Raw genomic sequence first — 8,046 nt, 5'->3', positions numbered from 1 at the left:
ACCCCCATCCCAATCCAAGTCATTTTAAAAGTGATGAGAAGAAAGTTCGGTAAAGAATGCCAACTATGCTATATATTCTTTTAGTAAATCTATTTTAAGTGACCGCTTGAAACTATGTCGTGTTGGTTCCTTCCTGATATTGTATTTGATGTCGTTCCATGTAGTTGCACCTGTATATGATATTGATTGTTGTCCAACTGATGTCTTCACTGGAGGAATACATAAATTGCCCTGAGCCTTCTGTCGTGTATTGTATTCATAAGTCAACAGTGTGCAATAATCGGTTATAGAGTGTGGTAAATTATTGTGTATTAAGTCGTAAACAAAAACCCCTACTAAATACTTGTGTAACTTAAAAACGTCGAGAATTTCTAACTGGTTGAAAAGAGGAGAAGAATGTTCCCGAAAATGGCTATGCGAAATAGCACGCATAGCCATTTTCTGGGATAATAAAATACAATCTAAATATGAATGAAAAGTATTTCCCCAGACTTCTAACCCATAGGATATATGAGGTTGGATGAAAGTGGTGTAGAGAAAAGTAAGTACATGTTTCGGTACGAATTCCCTCAGTTTGAAAATGGCGCCTATTTTTCTTCTTATAATATTATTTACATGACAAATGTGTTCCTTCCAAAGCAGATGTTCATCAATGACAATACCAACAAACGACGCATAATTAACTTGCTCAATAGCATTCCTATTTACATAAAGAGTTCCACTGACACTGGGTGAAAACCTACGACTTCTCATAAGAATGTACTTTGTTTTAGACTCATTTATTGTGAGCTTGTTTGCAGTACACCAAGCCGTCACATTATGAAACTCGTGGTTTACTATGGACAGGTCAATATTGTTGAACTTTGTGGGAAAAGTGTGAAAAAGGTTCGAATCGTCTGCAAACAATCTGAAATCAAAATATGACGATGAAAGTGGCAGGTCATTGATATATAATAAAAATAGTGTTGGTCCCAAGACAGAACCCTGTGGGACTCCGCATGTTATTGGAGAATAGGTAGAGTTAACACCATTAGAACAAACATATTGCTGTCGATTTCGGAGGTAATCCCGAAACCACAAAAGGGGTAAACCTCGAATTCCATAATGTGCAAGTTTAGATAATAAAATATTGTGATTGATGGTATCAAAGGCCTTTGAGAAGTCAATGAAAATGCCAAGGGTAACCCTCCCTTCGTCTATCTGTTTAACAAGATGATTCACTAAGTTTATAACAGACAATTTTGTACTATATTTTTCTCGGAAACCATATTGATGCTCATATAGTATTGTGTTATGTGTGATGAATGATCGTAAACGGTTGTCGACTAGTCTTTCTAAAACTTTGCTTAAAATTGGAAGGATTGAAATTGGCCGATAATTGCCAGGAATTTGTTCTGATCCCTGTTTAAATAATGGTTTCACTTTTGCAATTTTGAGGGCATTGGGGACGTCACCACAGGAAAAAGAAAGGTTGAAGATGTACTGTAAGGGTTTAGCTATTACATTAGCAGCGTCGATTAGCAATCGAGCTGGGAGTTTGTCATAGCCACAGGACTTTTTAACATCTAGAGTATGTATGATATTTTTAACCTCATCTTGAGTAGTTGGACAAAGGTAGAAAGAGTTAACGTTTGGTGCATCGAGATATTCTCCAAAGTTTTTGTTGCAGCCTTCCATTTTTTCAGCTAACTTTGGGCCGATATGAACAAAAAAGTCATTGAAAGCTGACACAATATCCTGTGGTGAGGTATATTGGCTGTCATAGTTGTCAGAGGAAATTATAAGTTTATCAGGTAGGCCACCCTTGGCATTATCATTGCCCCTGTTAAGAATATCATTGATTATTCCCCACGTTTTCTTAACATTACCCCTGTTCTCCAAAAACAGATTACTATAATACGTCTTTTTGGCATTTCTGAGGATAGATGTTAAAATATTCCTATAACGTTTATACTTGTTGACAACGTTTATATTAAAACCTGAATTGATGACATTAGAATACAATCTGTGCTTCTTATTGATGGATTTCTTAATTGCTCTTGTGATCCATGGCTTCTTACGTCCGTTTTTTTTTTACATTGTGTTTTACAATTGGTGCATGCAAGTCACAAATGTCTGTGAACACCGAACAAAACCTATCATAGGCTAAATTTACATCAGTACATTCATATATATTATTCCAAGATACATTACCAAGGGTTCTCAAGAATAATTCTTTGTCGTAATTTCTATAACTTCTATATAGTGAATTAAGGATTAAAACACCCAAACCAATTTTTTCTGACACAACATTGAACACATTGTCATTCATTGTATAATTATATGCTGGGGGTGTCATGCCAAAGTGCATGACTTTGCATTTGTCCAAATATGAGTCTAAATATGCTATATCTACCGGATTTCTACTACCTTTATCAATAGACTTTGTTACATAATCGAAAAAGTATCATAGTAAATTTGTCACACAAGATAGATCTGAATCCATACTGTCTTTGATAAGTGAATAGTCCTGCAAATGTTTTACTGTGGTATTTCAGATCATCGTTTCCATTATTTTAGAAAGAACTGTTATACGGCTTACTTTTATCTGGATTTACATTCACCCGTTACTTATGTACTTCATCAGCAGGTATATCAAGATTAGTTGTGCTGCCATTTTCTTCTTAAGAAGGAGCTGGGGTTGTGGAATATAACTCAATCAATATCATGTGTCATTCATTTTCCTTAACTGCATACATACACCTCCCTTGAATTTATGTACCAAGGTGCCCATACAACGAGTGCAAACAATATATCTTTCGAACGTAAAACATTTTAACGCATGAGCATATGTTGTCATCAGTCTCTATTTCCCAGACTCCTCTGACTTAGAACGCCGCCTGTGGTGTCGGAGGAGTTTGAGTGACCTAAACTATATTTTTGACACGATGATTCAATACAGCCTTTCCCAAAGAATGTCTATCAGCGAAAAATTGAGGGCTCCCTACTTACTGTCCTTGTCAATCGTTGTCATACAATAAAAGCAGGTAAGGCATTCGGCCTATATTTTCAATTATGTTTTTTAAAGTTTACTCGATGATGTTACTAGCGAGAAAGTGTATCCCATGCTGCCAAATAAATCAAACACAAACATACTGTATATGTTGCGGCACTTATTATGTTAAATACATTTGTTCTTGTTTCTTTTCTCCATAAGGCTTCAGAACCAATAAATGAGCCTGTTGAGGAGTCACACAGTCGCCGTAGTCGGGATGTTAGTATATACTATGACGACGGTAAAATGTTTATACCATTTGGTGTTTGTGATCCTGTATAATTCACACAAATCTTACATAATCTTACATAAAATCCATACTAAAATGTACCAAAAGAATGTAATTAGGCGTATGCACTGCCAGATGCATGACATTGCCAAGAACGTTTTGAAAGATTGCCTTCATATCTTAGCTTTTGTTACATGTTTGTAACTACCATAGATAATACAAAAATTGCACATATTGCATCTCACTGAATCGACCCATGTTTCAATAACATGGCTGTCGTATTGAATTTTCCCATAATATTTTGGTCCAAAAAGTATCCCAATTGGTCGAAAGTTGGAAGATGATATTGGAAGTTCCTAAAATATTTTTACTTGAAAATGGTCCTTTTTGTCCATTTTTGACAAAATGTCCGGTTTATGATAATTATGTGCACATTTTAAGGGTTCAAATCTAAACATTTCGCTTGGAAGACGATTTTCGTTTAATTCTGCATCATCAAATTATATTTAAAGCTTCTAACTATAAATGCCTACGGGACTATTTTCTAGCAACATTTCCTGAAATTGGAAATAGACTGTCATATTTGCAATAGTTTTCGCTTAATTTTCACTCGCATAAATTCTCATGCAAATACCCCAAGTACGTTATACTTGTATTTGGGATTACACAACATAACTTTCCGACATTCGTGACTTTCCACAAATTTAAATCAGATAATTACGACTTGCGGAAAGTTTAGGTGTGTGATGTGAGGTGCAGCCAATGGACAGATTTGTGATTTTCATTAATTTTATGTTGTTTCAGACCAAATATAACGTTTTTAATAGAATCATCCATTGTGAGGAGGGTGTTTCTCTTTTCTTATATGTGCCCTTCCACTGGTGGTGAAGGATATCTGCCCACCCCCCACCCCCCTCCTCTGGCTTTCAACATGCCCGCCAGGCCACTACCCTCAAAATATTGTAAATGATTTACCACTCCCTACCAGGAAAACGTTTGTGTTATCCACTATATCAACAATTAATTTCATGCTTTATCCTCACATTATATCAACATCAGGACTTCCTCACGGCGATTCTTCCTTGTGTGATCCCCTCCCGTTACCGATCGAAAACAATTACATGACCACCAAAAAATTGCACAAGCACAACGTTTTGCAATAAGAGCTTCATTGACTGCACCTCTCATGGTGAAATATCATGAATTAAAACTTACAAAAATGTTTTAAGTTTCGCGAATTATTCTTCTGAGATTTTATAATCAAATCTTTTTAGCATTGTATAATTTATGTTAAATAGGATTTTAAAAAGTTGGAATAAAATATGGAATTACTTTAGAAGAGAACAAGCTGAAGGAAAAAGCTAGGCCTGGACAGGTAGCTTCGATCTGCTAAATTAATATTTCTAACCATGAACATTCTATTTAGTCTGAAGCATTCCCTCAAAGTTCGAGGATGTAAAAGTGGAAACAGTAAACTTTGTGGAGAGAATGATATCTGAATGGAGAATGACGTTAACATTAGAGGTCGACGTGAGACAGTGATAGTGTTAGTAAACATAACATCGACCCCTAATTTGTTAAAACATTTGTACTCGGGTTTTAGAGTCCCAAATGATTGTATGCATTATGTATGTATCATCTAAGAAAATGTTCACTTTCATTTGAACTAGCTCTTGACTGCATAAAGGAATGTGGCGGTGCTTGTGAATATTCTCAACCCCCAGGTACTACAGAAGAATGTTGTTATTGTGATGGTAACAAAAAGTGCTATGTCCGTGAGTAATAAAAAATATTCAAAAAGCTTTAGAGTATTGGCAGACGACTTAATATCCGTATATTTACGTGACATAAAACTAAAACTATTGCGACTAATTCATGGTGTAAACAATATTATACGTCACCTGTCACCAATCTCGCATTCTGATTGGTCGAGAGCCCTGCAGATACACAGACGTATTTTTCACCAACAGCCGTATTTTTGCTTGTTGTATCACGTGATCACTGGACGTCCCCTTGTAAACAAACCAAGCAGACAACTAGAAATACAGCTATTACCAATATTTCCAAATGCCAAATTTATTGTCAACCGTATGAAATATCATCGTTGTATACATTGTAACAAGTGTTTGAACTGTATGTTTTGTGTCAGAGGGAAACTGTCTAAAATTCCATGCAGAACGGCGATAGTCCAGATACGGCGAACGCACGGTCGTCACGCGATCGTGAACATGAATTACTAAATTTTTGAAGGATATCAAAATTACCACCACAGAGGGTGCATTTTTTGCTTAACTAGAACAACAAAGTATATCACGAACATTTCTGTACATTTAATGGAATACAGTACGCAAAATAAAGACGCACTCATTTTTCTGCTGAAGGTTGTAAGTTTGAATATATCTATGAGTGATATGCAAATAGTAAACAATACGTCATACTACTGAGCAAACGCGCACTCTGATTGGATGATAAAGTTAAGGCTGAGATGTAAACAACCGCACTGCAGTCATTAGAGAAATACGTGATACTAAGCCCAACAGTATAACGCGGAAGTGATTTTGTTTTAAAATGAAACAGCATTTTTAGACATTCAAAAATTGAATTTCGTAGTCGCAGGTGACGTATAAGTATGTTATTTGCCAAATACGGTTCCACATCTTGCTGCTCGAGGTAATTTTTCCGGTATAACAGCTCGCCTCCGGCTCTCCGTTATTACCGGAAAAATTGCCTCTGGCAGCAAGATATGGAACAGTATTTGGCAAATAACATATACTTAATACAGTATATAGACCGATATATTCGTCGTTATTATAACCAAATGATAATGTAGACGACCACAAATCGTTTAATTTATATAATATATTGATCGTCATAAAATTATATTGGATTGGAATGATTGGAACTGTCAAGCATTGTTTTGATAATATTGTAATATCTGGAGATACTGACAATACTCCTGTAACTTAAATGCGCTATATTTTTCATCTTTAGCTGCGACGTGTGCCAGCTGTGATGGGGGGTGTTTTTCTTCTGACTTAACGAATACAGGAATGGTCGAACTGCCAGGAGAATGTAACGACTGTTCTACAGTAAATAGCGATCGCCCATTCTGCTGTAAAAGTAAGTAAACGGCAATCATTCAAATTGAGTTGATAATTAAAATCTCTGATATCTTTGAAGATATATGTAGAGACATATTATGAAACAATACATTGTTTTGTTTTGTTTTACACGTAAACATCTCATAAAGTTGGATTGGTAGTTGAAAGAAGGCAAATCCAAGTTAACTGTTGGTAACAAATTATCCAAGGGATATGCATAAATGCAAATTATGAATAAGGCAAATATGGCAAATGGGTTCAATTTTAGTTAATTAGATACCATGCCTACAACTGGTTATGACTAAATCAATCAGATCTGAACGACCATGAAATATAATGGAGTATTGAAAATATCAATTCCATGTATTCAAATGGATGCAGCGACATCAACCATTCCTCGCCACGTATGAGTTTGCCAAGTATTTTAGGGGATAAGAATTTTGAAATAAAGACATAATTCGTAGTTTCTATGCCTTTCGTGACCAATTTTGCAGGTAACTGATAAACAAAACATATATTTGGAAGTAGTCGTTAGTTACGTTATATTCAACATTTATTAAACCTTGGCTAGAAAAATAGAAGCTTACCAAAATTATGTCACTAATATTTGAGTAAGAGGTTGGTACAAGGTTGATTCGGTAACGAGGACTGAAGGGATGGATCTTGCTTTTCGCCCTTGTCTCTTTCTTTGTCTGTCTGTCTGTCTGTCTGTCTGTCTGTCTGTCTGTCTGTCTGTCTGTCTGTCTGTCAATCTGAGTGTCTGTCTATGTATGTATGTATGTATGTATGTATGTATGTATGTATGTATGTATGTATGTATGTATGTATGTATGTCTGCCTGTCCATCTGTCCGTATGTCAGCCTGTCTGTCTGTCTGTCAGCCTGTCTGTCTGTCGGTCAGACAATCTGACTGACTGACTGGCTGGTTGTCTGCCACTCTATGTTACTTTTTCTCTGTGGCTGTTTGAAGTGGCACCGTATTTATTCTGCTCATTGTAGTTTTCTTATACATTTGCCTGTTTCTTTTACTCTCAAATTACAGGAGGTTGTACAAAATGCGGTGGTTACTGTTATCCTGGTACATGTCCGCCTGGTACAACTGAACTGTTGAGTTCTAAATGCCCATGTCCGTTAGCATCTAATGAGACATGTTGTGTGCCAGTCGGTAGGTTAGAAGTTATTGTAGCCAAGTTGATTCCACATCACTTGCCACATGAATTCCTACCATGACTGATATTAGTATTCGTTCGAATACGGCATAGTATTCGTCAGACATACGTTCTACTAGTCGACCGTACTTCTTGTTTAACCTTTTGATTATTCAAATGATTTTCATTTACATATATGTGGGCTTTATCGACGCCTTCACTATCTAAAAGCTTATTCAAAAACAACGCTTGCCTTCATCATATATTGTGCGAACAACATATGCTTCTGTTTAGTTATACCAATTATTTTTTTGTATGAATTAATAGTGCAGTGTATTTCGCAAACTGTAGCGGGGGTGTGCCTAGTTGAATGCCTTAACGGAGACATCTTGAGCATCAATTTTTGGATAAGAACCCAAGTATGGTATATTGGTTGCTCTGCTGGAGGTTGTTGTTTACCACGTAAGTCATTTTTAGTCCCCACCGGACGAAGTCCGGGACGGGGATTTATGGATTGGGTTCCATCTGTCCGTC

General features: G+C 36.3%; 1 long non-coding RNA gene across 1 annotated transcript; it reads left to right on the top strand.

The window, feature by feature from the left end:
* The first annotated feature begins 4,990 nt into the window (after positions 1 to 4,990).
* LOC144448268 (uncharacterized) lies at positions 4,991 to 7,487 on the top strand. The gene is made up of 3 exons (XR_013482087.1): positions 4,991 to 5,038; positions 6,255 to 6,383; positions 7,407 to 7,487. It is a non-coding gene; the product is annotated as an uncharacterized LOC144448268 (long non-coding RNA).
* The last annotated feature ends 559 nt before the right edge of the window (positions 7,488 to 8,046 follow it).

This window comes from Glandiceps talaboti, chromosome 17, assembly GCF_964340395.1.
Source record: "Glandiceps talaboti chromosome 17, keGlaTala1.1, whole genome shotgun sequence".
Lineage (NCBI taxonomy): Eukaryota > Metazoa > Hemichordata > Enteropneusta > Spengelidae > Glandiceps > Glandiceps talaboti.
The sequence above is the reverse complement of the archived record's forward strand: the minus strand, read 5'-3'. Positions and strand labels throughout refer to the sequence as shown.